The sequence below is a fragment of the Plutella xylostella genome, chromosome 23 (genome assembly GCF_932276165.1).
Source record: "Plutella xylostella chromosome 23, ilPluXylo3.1, whole genome shotgun sequence".
Taxonomy (NCBI): Eukaryota; Metazoa; Arthropoda; class Insecta; order Lepidoptera; family Plutellidae; genus Plutella; species Plutella xylostella.
Window position 1 is genome coordinate 4,614,460 of NC_064003.1, and position 26,067 is coordinate 4,640,526.

A 26,067-nucleotide genomic window follows, 5' to 3' on the forward strand; every position below is an offset into this window, starting at 1 on the left:
TTCCAGCCGACAACCGCGTTGTTCAGGAGGGTCACTCTCTACATTGAAGAACGAACGACCGAGAATTGTCACTCAGTCGGCACGCTTAATACAACGAATAGTCATGGTTAGTGCTGTAGATTTCCTTTGCCGAAGTTTCGGAGCTCTGCGCTAACTACGGCTCTATCTCGTTGCATTAAAATTAAACGTGCCGATTGCACGACAGCTCTCGTTGGTTCGTTTTTTCGTCAGTATAGAGTAACGCCCCTGTGATGCCGCGGTGTGTTCCAGCCAGAGACAATGTGCGACTCGTGTCCCGAACACAAATACTCTTTGGTGAGACCTACTTTTTCAGTTTTTGGAGTAAAAAAATCAAGTTTATCTAAATCATTTTTACAGCAAGTAAGCTCCAGTGACTTTTATGTATGGAACAGCTGTTTTTCATGATTTCAGTTAATTCAAGAATAAAGTTAAGTTAAGTTATAAATGTCTCTTTTAGTTATATTATTGCATTTACCTATTTAATAATAAAAACAAATGAATAGGAATTTAAACTAGGGTATAGTTTATGTGAATAATATACTTATAACATTTTAACTGGGTTCTCAGGAAGATTGAAAAGATTTTAATTTCATTTTCAACTGGTTTGAATCCTGTTTTTGAAGCGCTTAGTGTGGCGGTGCAGGCGAGTACATCGCCGGTTCAAGTAATATCCGGCCGGGTCAGACGGCCATCGCCGGTCTTTTTACGAAAATATCAGTCTTCTTTTTCCCGGTTCTCGCCGACTGTAGGTAAATTGAACATGGTTTGTGGTAGAACTAAACGCAATGAAACTAAGAGCTTAGTTATTGCATTGATGATTGTATTTAATATGTTTATTTTATATAGTTATATGTATAAGTTCTTTAACAATATGTTTTTAAGCATTATTTTAAAGGTATCAAATTACGGTGATTTTTTAATATTCCATAAAGTTATCGCTTGTTTATATAGTAAAGGAGTGGAGGGCTATTTAGGATTATAAATCGGATGATCAAACAAAATGAGCTGTACCCAAGTTGAATGTAAAAACTAACTAACTTCGTATCAGAATATGTAGTCAGAACAATGATTAAATGTTACAAGATACATAAACCTCTGAAGTTACAAGTAACCGCTCGACCCAATTTTCTGGGCTTCAGCTGAAACAATTTATTTTATCACTGCGACGTAACAACGTTGTCAAGTTTCAGTAGATATCCACTGAAAACACCAATTTACTTTAGTTTTTGTTCGCTCACTTAGTGCCCATGCCTCGTTTAGACGCTTTATCCACTCGACTGAATACTTAACTGGTATGTCCTTAGTATCATTAGTACCTACTATTTGTTTGTACTTTGTGAATTGAGATTGCGGACTTTTGCGTAGGTTTATTTTTATATCTAAGGACTTCATAGTTTTTAGAAGTACAGTAGAATATAATATTAAATATTTACTACATAATTATGCTATAGAGGTATGCTACATTCCTATTTTACACGACCAACATAGTTTAATCATCGGAATTCCCTGTTGACATTCTAACATGGTCTAAACTCCACATCCAAAGCATACTTTACTAATCTATTATGTCTGCACCGAAGGTCTGTGCTTCAACTTTGTGTAATATGAGTTTCAAAGTTACAAAGCAGTACAGGTGCTGTTGCTTAATTTAATACACCTCGCCTCGCTAACGACTTGCCAGCTATTCGCGAGGCTTTTCCCTTAAGTGACAGAGACTAAACTACACAACACGACGAAATGTACAAAAAGAATAAAACTTGCATCCTTTGAGCGTCTCGTGAACTTTATCACAAAGGTAAGGTGAGACGCCGAGTGTTTTAGGACTTGGTGACTTGCCGTGCACTTTGTAGCAGGCACTGGAACGCAGCACAGAGATATTTCACGTAAAAAGGCAAAATATACTCCTAGGTACTTGAGATTCTGAACAAATGAGATTCTGAATATATATGTATAATCTATCTGATAGGGATATTGAAAGTGTTATAAAATTTTATTAGTACGTAATAAAATTATTTGTTCATTATTCCAGGTACTTAACGGACTCATACAACGGTGCGCTTGTTTATCGGTAACGTAGGACATTCATTGCAGATCTAGTTATTTGTTTAACTTGTTTACAGCGACACCTTTTCCCATCACTCACTTGCTTAAGGTAGGATATCCTGCAGATATTCTTTTTTTGTAACTTGAATCTGGGCCTATCTGGTATACGTTCAGAAACCAATTTAGATTATCTAGACTTCACTGAAGCCCTTCAGGTGTTTACGTCGTCCGGATTTATGTCTCTACAAAAAGGGGTGATTTATAAAAGGTGTAAAGAGTTGGCCGCGTGCCAGCCTCGAACCAGCGCTTATCTCGCGCGAACCCTGTTATTTCACGACTCCACTTTAAATAAAACCTCGGCGCTATGGGGCGGCGGCATAAGTTCTCTTTTGTAAATGTAATATATTATGAGTCTTTGTGTCTGCTTCCGCGGCTAACTTGACGATGTAACAAAAGAAAGAAAACAACTGACTTCCCGATTTTTCATGAACACTTATTCAAGCCACCACTAAAATTGCGTTAAAAATAATCACCTAGGTACAATTCATCAGATAGATCTCAAACATTCCTCTTCAGCAATGGGGTCACAAATACAGGGTGCAGCGAAAAATTACGCTCCCGATTGAAGGTGAACGAAATGAGGTACTTTTTACTTTATAGTGAGCAATATGATGATTTTAAATAGTGGAGGAGAAGAACTTTAGTATAATACAGCTTTGATTCTAGCGATTTCCGAATAGGTATTTTATTAGTCTGATCAACCAATAGCGGGCACAATTTCACGTGCATCACCTCTCATTAAGATCATGTGAGATTACCTCTAATTTAAATTTAAAAGCGGTACTCTACATAATTGTCTGTGGGGAGATAAAGTTTAGCAATTTCCGGCGCACACAGAGCAGAATGTACACAGTCTGTGTCGGCAACTGCCGGTTATTAAACCTTTTTACTGCTCTTTTCGTCGGACTCTGTGTTTTTGGGGAGGATCTAGCGAAGAGGTTGCGATGACTTGATGAGATAAGATGCATGGTTGATTACATCTTGGTCCTGTAAGCTTGGATGTTAATATTTTTACGCACATTTTATGTTTTTTTTTTGTCAGAAAAACCATACGAATGGTTTGGAAGACCTGACTGACCTTGGAAGTACTAAAATGCATTAGTGGAATAAAAATGGAAAGGAAAAAAGTTAAATTAGCATCGAGCAACCCGTAAAAACACAGGAAACTTAAACTAACAGACTTTTATTTTAAAAGCTGCACCGTTCCAGTTTTAAATATTCAAATTTGGAACTGAGCAAATAAAGATCAGGATCACGGGCAGGTTGAGTTTGCATATCGGTTATTATGAAGTAGATAGCAATTTTCCATACCGTAAATGTTTCTGAATTTCTGAACGATTTTATACGGCACTTCCGTTTGTTCCCGACGTCATTTATTCATTACACCAAAGGCTAACTGAAAGAAAATGCTATTAGCATTAAGTTCGCCTAGTACACTGCAATTTGTGATGTGCAATAAAGAATAATAATAATTAGTTGGCGGTAATGATAACATTACTGAAAAATATAAAGTTGTGTATATTCATAGTAAATGCAGTTGTGAAAGAATTATTTGAACGAACACGTTAGATAAATTATTAAAACCAGACAGATCAACGAAACATTTACTATCCACTTAGTCTACATAGAAACTCAGTTTGTAACTTAACCCCTACTTATGTAGGTTAGGTCTCAACTTGAGATCTAGGTCTCCACTTCAAGTCTTAGATTCCTATCTCCGCTTTCAGCTCTTGTGGTCGTTTGATTTCTAAGAACAAAAAATGAAAAATGAATCCAGTAAAATGTTATCGATGAATTCATATAAAATATTTGTTCGTTATGTACGGTCGCCTGCGCCTAAAAGTATACAGGCGGAGTTTTTAAAATAGCGACCTCAAGCTCACATGCTGCTCAAGCACATCCACATAAACACCACTGCTACACACATCACACTCAACACGTCCCCGGATTTATAACAGATGTAGCTGGTCCCTTCATCTTCAGGGATTGCTATTTTAAAAACTCCGCCTGTATACTTTTAGGTGCAGGCGACCGTACTAGCCACTAGTAAAAAGCTTCAAAGTTTAATATTAATAATGTAACGAAAACAATGAACAATAGCGATTTCTTTGAATGCAATAAACTGAAGCTTTCAACGGAAGCTTTTATAAATAGCTTCGGCCATGAACTTCCACACAGGTTTAGAGCTTTTTCCATGCTGTAAACGCTTTCATTTATTTATTTTAAATATTTAAAGTACCTACATAATAAAATACAGCGCAACAATGAAAACTTGAAGTGCTATTATAAAATGTTATGGTAGAAATCTTTATGGTAAACTAAGTAAAGTTTTTTTTTCTATGATTTCGCTCAATCTTAGACGGGCTACTTCTTGAGTTCTTTGATAAATGAGTCGCTATTAATTAAAACATACACCGAATTATTATGAAAAATATATTATTATGTGATGTTATGACTGTATTTATATATTTTTGGCTGAAATTCATTTCCGGTAGGCCATTCGTGACAGCTGGGTGTGAAAGCTTTCTCGTGTCATTAGTTCCGGTTGAATTCAACATATTCTCATGCTTTAACTAGTCACTTTGCTTGTGAATAATTTAGCCTAGTTTCAGTTCATGGTTGATTTAATTGTATGTTTTAAAAATATATAAAACTAGCTGTTTCCGCGAGCTTCGCTTCACTTTACAAAGTTTTCCCGTGGGAATTCCGGGATAAAAAGTAGCCTATTCTTTCTCAGGGTCTAGACCATTATGTATACCAAATTTCATTCAAATTATTTCAGTAGTTTTGGCGTGAAAGAGTAACAGACAGACACACAGACGCAGTTACTTTCGCATTTATAATATTAGTTAGGATAACAGATTGCGCAGTTGTCTATGCTAAAGTACCAAGTAATGCTACGGCGGCGGCGTAGTACATGGAACGTTCGTAGCTGTCTGATACGCGCCGTAGCAACATTTGTAGCTCGTAGCAATCCGTGGAAAGCAATTTGAATATGGCTCTAGTGTTGACAGATGTTGGAGCCAGCCTCTAATGGATTACGTTTGTGAACGCAAATGAATGGTGGTTATTCTGTACCAAATAGAGTGTACACAAACTATACATTAATATTATTATGGCGTCAAAATGTACGGATAATTTTCTGTTGTTGAACAAAAGCTTTTTCCAATTTCAGTGTTAATTGTAGTTAAGCTCAATAACAGTATTGACGACGGTCTAAAAGATACATAGCTATAGATGTTTTAATTCCATTATTATTCTTAAAGTTAAACTTCCCTGCACCTTAGTAGGTAGTCTTGACTGATATTTAGCGATAGATCTTTCGTCGCCGCACCCATCGAATTTAAACACAAAAACTTAATTTATGTGTAAGGAAATAATATTTATTAAAATTTCTTAGATAACTATTGTAATAAAGACAATTTATAGCGGTAAATGGATACAACTATCGTACCATTTACCCGCCAGAAATGAAACCTTTCTTTGCAAGTAACGATTATTGTTAGCAATCCAATTATGAGCACAAGGCTGGCGCTATTAAATATAATGTTTGCTTGAAATCATTTACGAGCGTATCGAGATTCCTAAGGAATTCCACCTTATCTTAAAAATACAAAAATACATTGAAATATATGGTGACCGAAAGTTTGAAATCCTTATTAAAAGGATTAAATATTATTGAAAGGATTTTAATGTACGTATGACTTAAATGGGTGGAAAGATAGATTTTACCTTGAAGAATGATAATATATTTACCTGATGAAGCGAGGTTCGCGGTCTGAAGTCTAGTTTTCAGAGACCTACGAATGAATCTATTCAAGATGTTCATTGCAAAGATTTGGATAAAACCTTTCATTATTTAGACGAAAAAAACCCCTTTGGAAATGCGAGCGGGTCTTTCAATCTGATGTTGTTTCTTTGTACAAACTTTGCTAATTCGTTTTCTTGGTTATTTGTTGTTCCTTCATTTTGGGGCTCATTCTTTAGAGCTGATTTAGGCTTAACTTATTTGTAAATGTTTTGCGTGTTTTACTTATTTGAGCTATCTTTTATAAATATGTAACGAGCCGTTACCAAACCATCCACCGCACCTACCCACATTCCGAAGCCGCAAGAGCGCCCGCAAGACGAGGTGGGGCACCACACAGACGACTCCGGAGAATACAAGGGGCGCGGGGCGACCCGCCTATAAATAGCCGTCAGACTGCCGCCCGGGCACCATTCGTCACCTCCTGCTCCGACGAGTGACCAGTCCGCTCCCGAGATCCTTCCCCGCACCTATATCTATCTTAAGTATCTATTCACGCATACTAAGCTCACAACACCGTCCTCCCTACGCTGTGGGTCGCCTACTAGCGGATCGAGGTTCCCCGGAATACACGGACGCCTGGGTCGCCTAGTTGAAAGCGGCCGTGTACCGAACTATACAATCGCTGAACACACACCGGCCCTCAGCCACACTTTCTTATCAACACAAGTACACTCCACAAATCCTGGAACAAATCGACACGCACCACCAGTATTCGCCCGACCTCCTGTACCCTATATTCCTTCCCCTTATTAGGATATACAGAAACGTCCGCGTAGGCCCCTTCAGGGCCCGATCAATTTAAATATCGATAACTGTGATAAGTATTTGTGCATTTGTGTAGTGTTTTTAATATTAAGTACATAAGCTGTAAGTACCCTAGATATATAAGTAAATAGTTGTAAATAAAGCGGGTCCAGTGCCGCCTCAATTGTGTTACACTAATTAATCGGCATTATTAATTCTCACCCCGTACACCTACCGAGGTTATTTCCCTCCAGGGGCCTCAGGATCAAAATCAGGACAGCTAGGACCGCTTCACGGTCATTGTAGATCCCCCAGGTGACCAGGCACTCCTTCAGAGGCCGGCGCCAAGCTGAGCTAGGCTAAAACCGCTTCCCGGTACATATTAATTGAGAGTTATTAGGTAGGTATCAGCCCTAAGCACCAGGGACGTTAGTCATAAGGGTAAGTATCACATAACAATATAGCACACAACCCCTGCTCTCGGGGGAGGCCAGGCAGGTCGATTCGCCCAGGGGTCGCTCCCCGGTGATCCAGACCAGCTCCTGCTGAGCTGCTACATTACATTTGGCGCCCAACGTAAAATCCACTAATTCTCATCAATATTTAATATTATTTAGCCCCCCGTAATAACTTGTGAATAATTGGAAATAACCGACCGACCGACTAACCGTTCAAGTTAACCATCTACCCGTAATTGTTCTAAAAATAGACCGACAACCGACCGACCGACCCCGTTTAACAAAAATTACAATTCAAAAGTAAAGAGCACGTAAATTTTTGTTGGTCATTTTTATTTAAATTTTAGTAACCGATTAGAAACTGGCCCCGTTTTATAGTAGGTAAATATACAGCATCAAATGCCAACTTCTTGGATTTATTACCTTAGTAAAGAGGAATTAATAAGGGAAAGTAGGGAAAGGAAACTACCGACCGTAAATTTAACCGTAGACAAGCTGAGGAAGCAGCTGTCCGACCACATCAGAGAAGAAGAGGAGGAGACCTTCGAGATGACATCCGAAGACCAGACCAGAACCGCGAGCCAGGTGAACCTGTCATCCATCGTGAGGGAATGGAATATATCGTTCGACACCGCATGCGACCCGGTTGAGTTCGTCGAGCGTTTGGATGAACTGACGTCGTCAGGTGACGTCCCGCAGGACCGATTACTCCAGGTACTACCTAAAGTACTAAGAGGTAAACCGCTGTTATGGTACAGGAACAACTCTGACAACTGGAAAAAGTGGGAAGACTTCCTAGAAGACTTCAAACTATTCTTCTACCCGGCGGGATACGAGAAGAACCTGCTCGAGATGATCATCGCACGAAAACAACTCCACCGTGAATCTTTCGTCAATTACCTGACCGACATACAAACCCTGATGAGAAGGTACGGAAAAATGACCAAAACCGAAAAAGAAGAAAGAGTGTACGAAAACATGAACGCGAGTTACAAGTACTACATCAAGAAGCAAGACTTCACCAGCCTCGGGGAATTAATCAAACAGGCAGCCGAGTTCGAGCAGATCACAGAAGAATCCTCATCTCAACAGTGGAATCACCGACCAGACCGACACCGTCAAACACCGAAAGTTTATCCAGAAACATCACCAGAACCGCGTAAAATACACGAAAAATACGACAAGACCACATGCTGTTGGAACTGTGGCAAAACAGGCCACTCACACAAGGAATGCCGGGGCAGGCAAGTACTGTTCTGTAGCCAATGCGGAGTCCTCGGGAGACTAACGCGCAACTGCTGCAGAAGAGAAACCAAGTTCGGAGACACGAACATAACCGCCGAAGAAAACCGAACAGAACACCGAATCTTCGAAGACGTAAAAATAGGGAACATCACATACCGAGCTCTAGTCGACACAGGCTCCTCCAGATCTTACATCAGTAGAAACATTTATGAAGACAACTCGAAAAACGCCGACACTGAAAAAGTCACAGGGATGCGAGTAACCGTCGCAGATGGCAGAGTCATAGACGTGAAACTCAAAATAGATCCAGAAATCGAGATACGGCAGAGAAAATTAACACACGAACTCTTCGTACTACCAGCTTATTCACCGCCAAACCTAGTTATCATAGGCATAGACCTCCTAAGAAAGGCAGGAGCCAGAATAACCTGGGACAAAAACACTGAAAATACACCGACAGTCACCGAAATCGTCGCACCAGAATCAACGCCACCAGACAATAATATAATCCACGGATCAATAAAGACAAAATCCCGCAAGCATAAGAAAAAACCTAAGCAACAACATCCACCAAGATATCCCGACACAGCTTCAATCCAGGAACGAAAAGGATGGTTCGAGAGGAAAATGTCCGAAACCCGAAAATCACCTGAAAATGACCCAACATTCACAATCAAAAACGGCTCACTCCATAAACGAATTGTAAATCCGAGATACGGGGTCAAGATCAATGCACAATCGCAGTGGAAATTATGCGTTCCGACATTGAAGAGAAGGTCGATTATCGAACAACACCTTAATGAACCGACAACAACAGGCCACCGAAGCACGGGAAAAATCCTAAAAAGCATTGCCGAAACATATTACTGGCCCGGGATGTACAAAGATGTTCTTCATCATATGAAAAAGTACAAAGAACGACTAAAATCATCGTCATCAAACTCGCCGCAACCAAATTCCACCGAACCGAAGCAGTAATAACCTACCGACGACGTCATCACCCATCGCCAGATGTGCCTAGCCGCGGTACTCATGCGATGCCGAACGAACCGATAATTCCAAACCTACCCTCAATCATCAACATAATGAAGAGTGAAGACAGATAGCCGTAAAAAGTTAAAACATTTGTATATTTATGACCTAGTCATTCCGTACCGTACCGTATAAATCTTATTATGTATAATTTATAATTTAATTATAGATATACAACCGAAAAACCGCAATCTATATTGAAAATATAGAAATAGGTAAAAATGTAAACGCAAATGCACACATTTTACACCTTCCGTCCGTAGTTTAATATAATTTGAGTAAATAATAGACACACAGACATGTTAAACTTATAACATCCACCTTTTTGCATCCAAGTCACAAGCAAAATGTAGCTCAGACTTAGAACAAGGATTGTAACATTTATGAACGCAGCCCAATACGTTACTCTGTGAACGTACACAGGTTAGGATTTTAGTTGTCAAGTGTCAAACCGACCGAATAAATTTCAGCGCAAGGGCACATGCCGTATCGTAAAAATTTTAATTTATTTGATATGTAAACAATTTAAAACCGTAAAGCTGAAACCGTATACCTAATGTAATTAACAGGAAAATGTATATCAGTACTCAATAACTTGTACATACATAGCCTACAATGTAAGTAAATCCAACCATGCATTTTATCATTGCTCATGTCTTGTAAAAACAAAATATTCACATCTTTTATGGAGAAAAGAATCCCGAATATAATATACCGTTTCCGTCCGAATTTACCGGCACCAAGCAGGGATGAAATGCTCATGGACAATACCGTGTAATCTTTTTTCCAACGTTAATAATATTATAAATATAAATTAACCTGAAACAAATGTCTAAGTAAATAAAATGTATCCTGAATCCAGATGATAAAGTAGGAACCTGTTGTAAACAAATGCACCAGTACATGCACCTTTCTCTTGATTTTTTCTTGTATGTATCTACATAACCTGTGAATTTTTACCAGGTAAAAATTCTCCTGCTGAGGGGGGAGAATGTAACGAGCCGTTACCAAACCATCCACCGCACCTACCCACATTCCGAAGCCGCAAGAGCGCCCGCAAGACGAGGTGGGGCACCACACAGACGACTCCGGAGAATACAAGGGGCGCGGGGCGACCCGCCTATAAATAGCCGTCAGACTGCCGCCCGGGCACCATTCGTCACCTCCTGCTCCGACGAGTGACCAGTCCGCTCCCGAGATCCTTCCCCGCACCTATATCTATCTTAAGTATCTATTCACGCATACTAAGCTCACAACACCGTCCTCCCTACGCTGTGGGTCGCCTACTAGCGGATCGAGGTTCCCCGGAATACACGGACGCCTGGGTCGCCTAGTTGAAAGCGGCCGTGTACCGAACTATACAATCGCTGAACACACACCGGCCCTCAGCCACACTTTCTTATCAACACAAGTACACTCCACAAATCCTGGAACAAATCGACACGCACCACCAGTATTCGCCCGACCTCCTGTACCCTATATTCCTTCCCCTTATTAGGATATACAGAAACGTCCGCGTAGGCCCCTTCAGGGCCCGATCAATTTAAATATCGATAACTGTGATAAGTATTTGTGCATTTGTGTAGTGTTTTTAATATTAAGTACATAAGCTGTAAGTACCCTAGATATATAAGTAAATAGTTGTAAATAAAGCGGGTCCAGTGCCGCCTCAATTGTGTTACACTAATTAATCGGCATTATTAATTCTCACCCCGTACACCTACCGAGGTTATTTCCCTCCAGGGGCCTCAGGATCAAAATCAGGACAGCTAGGACCGCTTCACGGTCATTGTAGATCCCCCAGGTGACCAGGCACTCCTTCAGAGGCCGGCGCCAAGCTGAGCTAGGCTAAAACCGCTTCCCGGTACATATTAATTGAGAGTTATTAGGTAGGTACCAGCCCTAAGCACCAGGGACGTTAGTCATAAGGGTAAGTATCACATAACAATATAGCACACAACCCCTGCTCTCGGGGGAGGCCAGGCAGGTCGATTCGCCCAGGGGTCGCTCCCCGGTGATCCAGACCAGCTCCTGCTGAGCTGCTACATTACAAATATTAGCAAAATACTTGTAAAAGTAAGCCTTCTTCTACGAGTTTTGGCAATTCGTGAATTTTCAAAACTTGTAGAAGTTGTAAAATAAAAGTTATTCAGAATGACCCCCTGAGTCACCCCCTTTCGGCTCAATATACCCTTTTTGCAACATCCTAACTAATATTATAAATGTGAAAGTAACTGTGTATGCCTGTCTGTCTGTCTGTTACTCTTTCACACCAAAATTACTGAACGGATTTGAATAAAATTTGGTATACTCATAGTGTCTAGACCCCGAGAAAGAACATAGGCTACTTTTTATCCTGGAATTCCCACGGGGAAACTTTTTAAGACGAAACGAAGCTCGCGGGAACAGCTATTCCTGTATAAATATTAGATACGGTGAAAAAATACTTTCATTAAAATACATTGAGGCTAAAATATTATGTAATAAGGAGCGAATACTTCTGAGATTTTGAAGAATTACCTCCAGAAAACATTTGTGTTCACGGCGAAATAAATACGCTACCAACCTCACCGCATTGTGAGTAGAATAGCGAATAATATTTCGTACAAGGAAATACAATATGAATTGAATGATTTCAGCAATTCTCGGCGTGAAAGCAAAATAAAGAGGGTGTTCTATGTTATATTGTTACACTTCATATATTTATTATAACACCATAAAATAAGAAGAAAAAACAATCCCTCCCTCGGTAATGCTCGCTAAAAATAAGTAGCTGAATGTTGTTACTTTTTAATAATATTTTACACTTTTTTACCTAAATGAAACCGATGATTAGATATTCCATCATGTTCGCGCCCAACCACAGATACAGCAAACACTGAAACTAAAAACTCTCCAACCGCACAGAAAAACAATAACCACCGCAATTTTTAGTTGAATTTCGCCTCTCAATATCTCTCGACGCTAAGGGTCCTTTGACACGCGTCGACACCGGCCGTGTTGACGTTTGTCGAGTGTGCACACGCCTTTGTAATGCTTCAACCTCGCTTCAACGTTGCGATCGGCTTTTGTGGACGTTGCGGTGGCCTGTTGGCTAAAGGCCGGAATGACCGAGCCGTTCGAATTTTGAATACATTTGAACTTTTGAAATGCCTCGTGTTATACTTTTGCGGTCGTAGTTTATGTTAGTGGTTCGAAGTGGCACTATCATTCTGTTGTTCTCTTGACATAAAATGATTGAAAAATATAGCTCGTTTTTTTGCGTGACTGCACTGCAGAAGTCACGGCTATGCTAAACATTGCGTGACTGGTCAGCGGGAAAACTCCCAATATGGTTGATCTACAATTACTGTGATTAAGTAATGATGATTACTTTTTGTCTTTGCAGAAGTCTTAGTTTATAGGACAGTTGTCTGTGACTGCATACCAGTCTGAACTGGATGTCTGCAAGATGAGCTGTGAACATTAACGTCTTGCCACTGCATAACGACTTCGACTGGAGCCAGCAGCGTGGAAGAGTTTGGCAGAAATTCAGCTGAGCTAGTGTACACGTGTCGTGTGTAGGAATAGGCCCACAGAGTATAGGGGCTCTCTAGCTTACGGAAAACAAGGATTCCGAGCGCTGCTGCACTAACCACTACTCTATTCTATGAAACGTCCAAGACAGCTTCCGTTCTTTCGTTTTTTCCAAAGCTAGATTAGCCTCTCCGATTTTCAGGCACTATATAACTTTGCTTTATGAAGCTTCCTTGATTGTGCTACTTGGGCGTAAGTTAGTTTAAATTTATAATTATATATTAATTTATTATTTATATAATGATATTTATTATTAGACGAGAACTTGACTAGTAAAGATGTTGTTTTATAAAATTTACATATTTTTTACAACCTTAAATAATATTTTGGTATGTATTTTTCCATCTTATACGGTATTTTTTTTACTGTAAGCACTAAGTACAGGTCGCCTATTATGATTACAATTTTTTTTGTTATTTAATGTATATTGTGTTTTTTCAATATAGTTGTATTGTATTGTATTGTATTGTAAGTACTGTTTTCTAGCTTGATTTTACTGACCTCGAGCCAACTAATTATACAACTAATGCTAATATTAAAGCCAAATTTAACAGATTTTATACATGCAAATAACTTATATCAAATAAATAATATTAGAAATTTTAAAGATAAAACTCTTGATCTCATTTTAAGTAATATAAGTAATTTAAGTAATTCTGTAGCTTTAGAAAATTTAAGTAAAGTTGATAATTTACATCCAAGTCTTCTTGTCCAAGTTCCATTAACTGATGTGCAATTTCTTAAGTCAAATATAAGTTCTAATCTTAATTATTATAAGGCTGACTATGATAGCATAAATTTAGAATTAAGTACAATAGATTGGGATACGTTACTTTCAAGTTGTGATAATGTTCATTCTATGGTAAATTTACTTAATGATACTTTACATTCAATTATTAATAAATTTGTACCCAAACGGAGCAGAAAGATGTCAAAGTATCCTCCTTGGTTTACCAAAACACTGATTCGGGTTCTCACTGAGCAAAATAAGATTCGAATTAGATATTATAAATATAAAAATCCGAGAGATAAACTTGAATACGATATTTTACGTAATAGATGCCACAAACTAATGGATAAGTGCTATAGAGATTATAAAAGTAGACTAGAATCTGAAATCAAAACTCACCCAAAAGCCTTTTGGAGATTTGTCAAAGACAAGCGTAAGGGTTCGTCAGCAATTCCAGCTGAGATGCATCTTAATAATGAAACTGGATCTAACGCACATGAAATAACTAACCTATTTGCAACCCATTTCTCTAATATATATAATAAAAATACTGACAATAATGACCCTATTTTGAATAGTAAGACATCTTCACACGCCTCAAACAATATCAATATTTTTATCACCGAAAAAGAAATTAATAAATACATACGTAAGTTAAACAATTTATCAAAGCGCTGGTACTGACGGCATCCACCCTCTCTTTGTTAACCGTTGTGCAAAATATATTTCCTTCCCTCTCTGTATTATATTCAATCGCTCTTTACGAGATGGACAGTTTCCTAATCAATGGAAAAGAGCAAGAATTATACCTATTCATAAGAAAGGCAATTTATCCATTGTATCAAACTATAGACCAATTTCTATTCTTCCTTGTTTCTCTAAATTATTTGAATCAATAATCTGTCCCATTATTACAAAAAAAATAGATCACATATTAAGTACATCTCAACACGGTTTCAGAAAAGGGCGATCCGTCGAATCAAATTTAGTTAGCTATATTAATGAACTCTCCCACTTAGTCGATGCTGGCCAACAGATTGATGCAATATATATAGACTTTGCCAGTGCATTCGATAAAGTTAACCACTCATTGCTGATTAAGAAGCTCGAATTATTAGGTATCAGTGATTGGCTGATTCAATGGTTTAATTCTTACCTAGATAAAAGAGAACAATTTGTTTCAATTAATGGCCACGAATCCAGATTTTTTTATGCAAAATCAGGGGTTCCCCAAGGTTCGCACTTAGGACCAATTCTTTTCTTAGTTTTCATTAATGATCTTACTCTCAATATTAAATATAGTAACCACTCTCTCTTTGCTGACGATCTCAAAATCTATAGAACAATCAAATCTCGTGACGACAGTTACCTTCTTCAAAATGATCTCAATAATATTTTAAATTGGTGTCAATCAAATGACATGACAATTAATGCGCAAAAATGTTATCACATAAAATTCACTCGTAAGCGAAATCCTCTTAACCACAATTACCTTCTTGGGACCGATTTACTTACTGAAGTTCTCGGTGTAACAATTGACTCCAAACTAAAATTTTCATCTCACATTGATAATATAACCAAAAAAGCAGCACAAATGCTAGGATTTGTTAAACGTAATAGTAAAGAATTTAAGCCCGAGACCAAAATTTTACTTTTTAATTCTCTTGTGCGGAGCCATCTAGAATTCTCTTCTGCTGCTTGGAGTCCATCTTATTCAGTACACTCACAGAGAATGGAAAGCATACAAAGATCTTTTACTCGTCATCTAGCTTTCATTTCCCGCAATATTTCCCACAGATCTCCTTATGAGCACCGCCTTAAATTCTTTAAAATGTCCTCATTGCGTAATAGACGTGAAACACATGATATCATATTTCTGTACAAAGCTTTAAACAATTTATTAGACTGTCCTGACATCCTTGAATCTATCTCTTTCCCTATCCCATACCATCTCCCGAGACATCCCATTAAAAAACTATTTTGTGGCCCTCACTCTCGCACAAACCTAGGAACCCATTCTCCAATTAATAGGATATGTGACCTATATAACATATACAACCATAAACTAAACCTTGACATCTTTCATGACTCCTTCAGTTCGTTTAAGAAAAAGATATGTCAGAATTAGAATATTTGCCTTGTTATTTCTGATAATATTTGCCTTGTTAGTTTTGACCCACTAAATTTTAACATTGTTATTTTCTGTTCAAGTTTTAATATTGTTATAATATGATATTATGCTTAGATAATTTAGTTTTAAGTCACTGTTGTCGTTAAGATAGTATTATTTGATAATGCCGTGATCGCCTATAATGGTTTTCACAACGAAATTTCTATTATGTTAAATTTTTTGTTAAATATGTCTGTTGTGTTAACTGCTGGAGATCCTTATGTTAATAAATAAATAAACAAATATTGATGCACATAAAAGCTTGCGGTGTTCATCGGGTTAGTTAGCCGTAACTTGCTCCACATTAGCTCGCAAAGCTCTCTGTATTGAGTTATACTGTTCTAAATGGCGGTTTTCTCACCGTTAGAGCATAAGTAAACGCGAAATTTGGGTAATGTTAAGACAATGCAGGGTGTGAATAGAAATTTCATTTATTGTATCAACAGAAATAAGAACAACAAAAAAAACTGCACAAAGCGACCCCAAATTGATTTCTAAAATAAAAATAGATTATTTTCCACCGCTGTTAATTACAAATGTTGAAAGCACACCTTGTGCCTACATAACATTCAGTAACTAATTAAACTAGGTAATTGATAAACTCTTGCTTTGTTTGTTCTGTTCGTGTAAAAGTTTCTAATACCGTAGTTTGTTTATAGTTTACGCATGTTGTATGTTTGTAAGAAACAACTTAGGTAGTTCACTTCTTCAGAAGAAGTATACTATAGCTATGTCAGTATCGTTTTGCCTCAGGCTTCTGGTTAGTCAGTTTTTAGTCTTGATTGGACCGGCTAGTTTCCACTTCAGGCTTTCAGACTAAAAGGTTAGTTTCGGATGAATGCTGAATACATAATGAGGTTGACACAAACCTCGACAGCGTGCGCATGCCTGGATTAGTTTTACTTCTCAAGAATTTTACCTAATGTATAATTATTTTCGGTGTAACGCTTTTACATATATTTTTTGAATTTATTATGTATGCAAGTATGAAGTTAATGAAATTATTTTTTCTATAACATTTAGCTGTTACAATGGGATCCTCAAATTCGATTAGCTGTACTTTAAGCGGGGGGTTATTGAAAACGACAAAATAGGTGCTTAGCTCGGTAATTACCAAAAACTCCGCATCCATTGAAAGGGCTGAACCGGCTGATACAGGGAGCACAATTACAGCAATAATCATAAAAATAAAGAGCATAAAATCTGCGTGTCGACGCGCAAACACGGGCCCGTATCGAGAACTTGTATTTCCATATTTCTGTGGCGTTTTGCATGAATACGCTTTTCAGAGCTTATGAATATTTTTTCAGGCGTAAAAAAGGTCTTTCGCGAATCCTAATTTTGCGGCTTTTGCAATCTGTTTGTTGTATGGATGTGTTTTAATTTTTCTCTCGTGTTTGTTATTTATTTGTGTGTTTATTTTTATAAAGAAAATCATTAATCGGTAATATTTAACAGTACTTATGACTTTATTCGAAGACGATGTGAATTTTACGGATAAAAGCTTATGCCTCAAATTTCATTCACTTTTGTCTAGTTCGTATTGTTTATCAAAGTTTTTTGGCTTACAAAACTGCAAAATACAATTGTATGACGTATCCTTCTTAATTATTCCTATTTTCTTAACGTCCCTGTATTCATAATATCATAATGATAATGGACACCAGTATTTACCTAAATGCCTGTACGATAAGCTGGGATATTGGAGACAAGGGGATAATTTCGCAGATATTTGTGGTGATGGCTCCCAGAGGTTCATTTCTGAGCAGATTTATTTTACATCTAAAGAAAGGAGGCGTATTTAGAAGCCATTCATTTTATACGCGACATTGTGGGAAACATCAAACATCAACAACAAACATGTAAGTTTACATCGCATCCCAAATAATATGATCAAATCGAAGTTCAAATCATTCGTCTAAAAATCATAGAGCCATCTTCATAGTAACTTTTGGTGTAACTGTATTCTGAATTGAAATTATTACACAAATCTAATAGCACAAAATTGGTTTCCTAGAAGGAAATCTGTTTTCTTTTGACAAAATCTGATCAAAGAAGTCAATTACAAAAGTGTCAAAAACATATTTAAAAATGTAAGCGAATAGAAATGAACGCTGGGAAAGAATTATTAGTTCTTGAATGAGATTGTTCTTGCCAAGAGTCTTTAAATTGGCTTTTCGTGTTAATTGACAAGTAAAAAAGCTTTTATGTATTTTCTCCAAATATGCCGAAGTGCTACATAAACAATTTTTTTTTTGATATTTTGGTTTAGGTACATCTTACAGCGTGGCTCTTTAGCTCCAGAAAAAATGCGTTTAGTTTTATGTGTCGAATCGAACGGTTTAAAAACTCCTGTAGGCCCGTTATACAAGAATCATCTTGTACTAATCTACCACAAGTAAACCTTCAACCCGCAAACTGGCAAACTGATTTACCAAAAACATCCGTACTTCCAAGTTTGCTTTTTTGTTATTTGTCTGTTCTTGAGACGTAGGCCTCAGCCGTAGCTGAGTGATTGATTACGTGAGGCAATTGTTAGCAAGCTCTTTCAGAATTAATGACCTGGAGCGGCGAAGGTGCGCCGAGGTTTCAGGGGGATCACTACAGAAATCAAAATAACATGTTATCAGCGTTTATTACACTCACGAGCAATGCAAAGTGCCAGTGACGATAGCACCAAATCACTCCAAAACGGAAATGACTAACTTAATGACGCTGTCTGCAATATTTATGTATATTTACATAAAAGTGCATTAGAAGAACAAATTTTAAATTAAATGTTAAAAAATGAATGGAACTTTTTCATAGCTTTTTGATTAAATTCGGGGACAAACCAAGATTCTATGTCGTTGCATTAAACGTGCCGATTGCGTGACATTTCTCGTTCATTCTTTTTTTATTTCTATAGTGACCCTCCTGGATCGGGGGAGGTACACCGAGGTTTCCGCAGTCGATGAGCCGGCGGAATGAAGACGTAATGTATTGTGCCGGAATATATGGTGATGCCCCTGTGAGGATTGTAATCTTGGGGGTTGTAAAAGAGTTGGACTAATTCAATTGTTATCCGCAAAGAAAGATAGACGCTCGCCCGCAAGTATCAAACAACTTAATTATGCTTTCATTTACTTTAGTAATATGTATGTAATAATAATATGTGGGGACATCTCACACACGGCCATCCGACCCCAAGCTAGGCAGAGCTTGTGTTACGGGTATCGGACAGCTGATATATCAACATAAATACATAGATAGATACATATTAAATATCAAGACCTGAGTACAAATATTTGTCTTTGAACAAATATCTGCCCCAGTCGGGAATCGAACCCAGGACTTTCGGCATAGCAGTCAGGGCCACTAACCACTACGCCATTCGACCGTCAGTAGGTATGTAACTAGCGATGAACTTTAATTTGTTAACAGTTTGTAGCTAGTAATTATTCCTATGTTCTCGTATTTGTAAAAGCAAAGCTGCAGTTAAATTCTGTCATGCATGCACATATATTTTTCTATTTTTCGTTTAGTTCGTACGAAGTTTAATTGAAATATGGAAACATTCCTCGTGTAAAGCGCAACTTGAATATTTCCATTTCACGAGTCGGCGACTTCAATAACATTACGTAGATTGACAAAAAAATGTTCTAGAGCTTTTTTGAACGACAATTTAGCATACAGTTTTTTCCGATGCGAGCTTCAGACTCAATTTTGAAACGTTTGAAAATGTTATACAATGTTACTACGCAGCAATAGTCAGTATCGCTTCAAATTCGAAATTGCTGTTAATCTGAATAAGGTTCCAGTACTTATTTATACGAGTAATGCTTACAATATTGTAGCAACTGTATATCTCTAACGTATAAACTATAATGTGTGTCAGTGATGGATAGCCCCGGGATTGAGATTAATGTCTTACGGTCCTAGCATGGCGCGTACGATAAGCTGTGTGAAAAAGGTTTATGTTGCATTGGCCCATAAAGCCGTATTGCCTACTCTTCAGTACGGTCATGCAAGCCCCTCCGTATCCTTTCGAATGGTACTCAACTATGATAATCACAAAACGGATAGAGGGGAAGAATAAGGAAAATATAGGTCAATAAACAGAGGATTGGGTTCAGTGGCGCCATCTCTACATAACCGTGTTGTTCGTCAGTTAACTCTTACATCGCACAAATTTTGACTTTTGAAACTAAGGGCCTGTTCCACAATGTCTGGGTAGTGGCTACCTGTCGGGTAAAGTTGATGCTGTCACTGTCAAAAAAATAATAACAGAGAGTGACAGCATGTATTTTACCCGACAGGTAGCCACTACCCAGACATTGTGGAACAGGCCCTAAACGTAGTAACACTCCATAATATAGTACATTTAAATTGTGTTTACCCAAAGTATCACCTAGCTTGTTAATAAACAAATCGGTGATAAGTTTGCAAGTTATATACTACATAAGGTCTAGAAAGCCGCAAGCCACTTTTATAAAGCAAGAATACAATTTTAAAACTGCGCCCGTATCCAAAGTTTTTCTACACCTTCTCTAAAGCAAAGTTTCGATTAAAAACACGACCTACAGCTGTTCTAGTTTCGCTGTATACAGCCGGGTACAGTCAGCTGCACGTTGTTGTAAAAACAATTTGTTAACCTAATTTGTTAGCCTTAAAAAGTGTGGTTTCTTAGCGTTTGATGACCAATACAACTAGGGTTTCACCATGGGGTTCACCATGTTGAAAGGATTAGCCAGTAGGTAAGTACTATCAGTTGTAAAATTATGGTAAACAGATTATACCTAATTGTGATTTAATAGATCTGTTCTGTCTTCGAAGAGAAAGTCATTGTTCATAAGTTCCTTGAAAGTTAATTGAAATTAAACATCATTACAGCGGTACACGATTTTAACCCAGAAATGCCTCTTATGAAAGAAAGAGGTGTTAGCTTTACACAACTTGTAACGGTATAAGGCCCCTTTCTTGTGTTGTTACAGATGTTCTAAATCTAGGTTTACAATTGTCCTAGGCATACATGTCGATAGCGTGACACGGGAAGCTTCAGAATCAGATAGCAAGCAGCGCTTGTAACCGACAGTACCGGTTGAAGTTAGCAATTCAGGGTGTGACACGGCGCGACTGCCAACTGCTGGAAATTAGGGTAAATTACATCTGGAAGCCGGCCAGTGCCGGGCCCGCAGCTGGCTTTTTGTATTATGCAACGTCGCCATTTGTTTATAGCGCGTAATGCGTTATGGAGATTGGTTTATTTGGAGCCGTAAAGTGAATTTGCACGATTTTTGCGCTTTTGGCAGGGGAGTGTGGGTACGGGGTAAGTGGCATTTTACTTTGGCACATGTTTTGGGATAAAGTGGCATGTGGAAGCATCAGCAATATTTCTGCGCCATGTGACTTAGGGCCTGTTTCACAATGTCCAGATAATGGCTAACTGTGGGATAAAAGACATGCTGTCACTCTCTGTAATTATGTTTTGGACAGTGAAGCATGTATTTTTCACATTTTTGACATTATCCAGACATTGTGAAATAGGCCCTTAAAGATATATATCTCTTTGGCAAATTTCAGTACTAGATAAATGAACGTTTATTTGTTCTACTTTCACATATATACATATACAACAAATCACAAATCAACAAATTCATCACTATGACAGAAGATACTCGTATACCTACCTAAGTTGTACTTATAACTAAATAGTAGCTAGTAGTTTTAGATGTTCACAAATAAATACATACCACGGATTCCGTTTTTCATGAAACCGATACTTTCTATTTGTATTCTCTAATTGTTTTGGGATCCAGCTCTGAAAGAGAAGGTCCCAGGTGTAAGAATATTTACCGGGCGCTCCACTCAGCACTTCAAAGCTAATTGTAGCAGCTGCATACCTTCAGCGCAGATCCAACTTTCAGCTGCAATAATGGTTTAAGTGGCCAGCGCACCGCTGGGAAATTGCTCCAACGGTGCTCCAACGTTGGAATCCGAACAGTATTGTGTGGTTTTGGACTAAAATTATTGTGTACGTGGAATTTTGTATCGGAATTTTCCATGATAATGATCATTGTGTGTGTTCCAAGAGTAGGCATGATATAAAAAAAAGATAAGAATAAAGAGACCTGGGATAAAAATAATATTTTAAGGCAGGTTCTTTTCTTCTTTATAGCCATATTTACATCAATTTCATTCAAAGTTCCTGTTGATCCGTATCAATTTACGACGCCAGGGCAGCTAATGCTTCGAAGATTCCAGTCAAGCAAGAGCTTGGTGTCAATTCTTATTTAAATTACCAATCTCATAAAAAACTGCAAATATGTGTATCTGTACTTACGGAAAGCTTTATGAAGGCTTAATATTGTCAGCGAAATTTATGACCTTTTTACCTATCCTACAAATCACATCCAAATTAAAACTTAACAATAATCACTAAGACGGTAAATCTTTAGCATTAGCATAATTAATTGGTTCCTGAGGTTGGCGATAAAATATTTTTTCTTTCCTCTTACATCATCATTATACATTTTTATTCGTTCCTTTCAGGTAAATTTCTTTTTTCCTTAATTATTATCAGGGAAGTAAGCAAATACGTTAATGTAGAAACAAGTACAGACCATTTAAAAAAGCAATTATAAACATAAAACTCCAATTAAAGAAAGTCAGTTAAATTATCACTTTTTAAACAGTCAAAAAATATTTTTTTTAAAAAACTCTACTTTTAACCTGAACTTACAAGATACAAGTAAATACAAGTTTTGCCAACTTGCTAGAACATTCTAATGACCTTAAACTCATGCAGAATGTATAAATTGAATATATTATTCCATGTAACACTGTAACATGGAGCGGATTTCTCAGGATATTGCAAAGCATGAGGTAGAATAGAAGGAACCGCAATATTTAATGAGTTCTAGCAACCATGTGGCTCACACCAGTAGGATTTTACATATAACTGGCAAGAGCTGGCTGGCTTTCTGGAAACGTTCTGAATACGCTTTAGTAAAGAATATTTAGAAAGAAAAAGGTGAACTTTAACAATATTTTAAATGATAATATTAGTAATACGTAGGTATTTAGACATGCATATTTATTTTTATAAGCACCATTAAGTACCCGAGAAACCTCCCTCATTACAGCATAAAGGCGAAGAATTTTCTTTAATTCAGTCAAATAAAATGGAAAACTCAATTGAGGTCAAGATTAAGTCGATAAGGCGCACTTCTACCTGGCCCTCACTGAAATATTGGGACCATCGGGCTAAGTTCAGCTCTAATGGCTCGGAGAATGCAAATCAGACCAAAGTCCTTCCTTTGAATGTTTGGTTGTTAAACTCTTAGTTCGAGTCACATCGGTCCGGGAAATCTATCCGATTGGTTCGTGAATTCGTGAATCCAATTTGAATTTCAATAGTTAAGACTTTAAACTTACTTAAGTAAATAAAAATGTGCTAGAAATGCTATAATGTTAGTTAATTTTCAGTAGGAAAGGTAAATAAATAAATGGAATAACTAAATATCTGCCTTTGCTCATTGAGGCAGAATCATGGTGGCCTATGTTCCGCAATGGACTATTACGGGTTGTGTATGCGTGCGTGTGTGTAAGCATGTGTGTGCATGTGTGTGTGTATATATGTGTGTGGTGTGTGTGTGTGTGTGTGCAAGTGAACTGGAACGGGCAAGTCGGATGTCCGTGTGGGTAATTTGCAGTCGTGTACAAAAGCTGACAGGACAGGGCTGGAACAAAATAATTGGGTTTGGTTTCCGAGAACTGCCGAGCTGGGGCCTGTTAGTAGAATCGGATCTCAATTTGTATTCGGTACGTACTATTTTTATTCCTTTGTACATTTGTAAACGACTTTTTTTATGAAATTTATTTTAAAGGAAGACTTATTACGTACTGTTTTAGCCTGTGATGCGTAGCTAAGATTTTGCCTTCTGAGTTTTTCCGTACAGCAAATGGCTCGTTAAGCAGTCAATCTACTATTTCTTTAAAAGAAAACGTGCATGTGCTAGTAAATGGCTTGGCATATTTTATTATGTGTTATTTATCCTAGTTTAGCTTTACTTTTTAACCGCTGTTTCACGGTATCCAATGTATCGCTAACTTCTAATTAATGAAATGAGCTCCGAACGCAAAAATAAATCAATTAATTCTCTTTGGTTCCTTGCAAAGCGATAATAAATGGCCGCCCGCGGGCTTAAACCCGTTTACCCGGTGCCCATTTGTATATGTCCGAAGTTGCTCGCCCGCTCTAATTCAGGAATTATCAGGAAATTCACAGATTAACTCGCATTAGTCGGGATTGTCATTTTCTTTCGTCGGACTAACAGCGCGCCGGAATAGTGCCACCAATGTTAATGAATACTTGTCATTCGCTGTTTCAAGTGTTTGTGGATAGGAACTTTATATAACTACACGTTATGTGGATTGTAAATTTGTTATATTTTATACATTTGCACTGTTTACTTCGACGAGTATTCCTTAAAGAAAATGTATGTGACTTCTACAATCAAACTGTTTGCGCTGCGTGTATACAGTTTAAACAATCATCTTCCCAGTATACACGAGCAATGAAAAATTTAGTTTGCTATCTATAGCTTCAAGATCGAGAGACCTCTTAATTAAATTACTCCAATTATTTTTTCTACATACTGGCAGGATGTATAGCTTCAACTGGCAAGTAGGTATTCATTCATGTAAAAAAGTAGTGTGGCCTTGAAAGTAAGCGGCAGTAGCGGCGCGCTCCGCCTGCACTTCACAACAACATTCATAAAACTTCCGCCCCGTGTTCCATTTTCAAACTTTTGCTTTTTAATTTCAAACTAAATGTTGCCAGCGTTAATAATAATGAGTGAAAATAGGTGTTTGTTGTTGTTTCATAATAAAGACTGCATATATATTTTTTCTTTGTTATTTTTTCATCTTGAATAATTTGTCATGTCACAAAATGTGTGTATTTTCCTTTTTTTAACTGTATTTTTTACAGTAAAAAGTATTTTCCAGTAACGAAAACAGCTTTTTTAAATCTTATGAGTCCTTTTATTGTAAAAAGTTTTATTATAATTTAAAGTGTAGCTGACAGCCACTCTCTGTTGCTAGTTGAATACAAAATGGCCACTTGCAGTGGGGGAATGCAAATAGGTTAAATTAAAACATTCTCAGCTGGAAATAAGATTTCTGAACAATTTAAAGCCGTTGGACTTCGTTCCAAGTTTTTTATTTCGATTTGATATCTATGAAATATAAACTGAACGCTCTGAAATTGTTATTTCTTAAAACATACTATTATTCGTATTGAATCAAAAATAAAAATCTAGTCCAAACTACAACTTTTACTAGTTCCATTGTTTGTTAACGTTAAAACCTAAAGACACAAGAGACATTCTTCTGTATCCCTTACGCAAACATATCAGAAATTCCTTTATATTCAGATTCATATAAGATTCAGTTGTTATCATTCATGGTCATTTCCCTGTAGACCAAAAGATACGGTCATGAAATATTCAGGCCACGCACAATCTGTAAGATGCTATCGGATTGTATTCGCTATTTCCATATGAATAAGTGCGGGTACTCTCTGAGGTAACAGGCCCGAGTAGAAATATTGCCTAAATAATATGACGTTTGTTTTTTTAACAATACCTTAATACTCCGTTACTTATATAAATGATGATATCGTTCATAAAACGCAGTTACTGTGAAACTCTACGCTGCTTCTAGGTGTTCAATGCGGCGAAAAAGAACAAAATGCTACCGCTTTGAGAAAAAAGACCCCATAACTTTAAAATAAAATGCTTCAGCGACCTTAAAGCCGCAGCTTACTTTCAGCCACGAGTGTACCTTTCAGTTTGTCACAACAAAGTCGCCGAAATTCTCCCTCAATACTCCTAGATCTTCTCAATTTCACTCGAGTTGAACAGTACTCGAGAATTATGAATACGCTGAAGCGAAAATTCTGCGGCAGCAAAGTAACGTCAAACATAAAGTTTATAATTTATTTTATACCTTTTTCAGGTAATCATCATGAACGCTGGAGCATCGACTTTATTACATGAATTTAGGTGAGAAGTTATTAAAACGATTGTCATTATGGTAAATTAAGGCTACATTAAATTTTTTTGGGTTGAATTTTTGTGATCTCTTTAGCATGGACATTTGTTACGTTAACTATGTAATAAACGGCTAAAAC

At 37.5% G+C, this 26,067-nt stretch overlaps 1 protein-coding gene and 1 long non-coding RNA gene across 7 annotated transcripts in view; both read left to right on the forward strand.

Annotated features, from left to right (window-relative positions):
• Positions 1-26,067, forward strand: part of LOC105382854 (syntaxin-binding protein 5) — a 182,338-nt gene that overhangs the window by 54,012 nt on the left and 102,259 nt on the right. The window lies entirely within an intron of this gene.
• On the forward strand, positions 9,913-10,977 carry LOC125490362. Its single transcript, XR_007267628.1, has 2 exons — positions 9,913-10,031; positions 10,378-10,977. It is a non-coding gene; the product is annotated as an uncharacterized LOC125490362 (long non-coding RNA).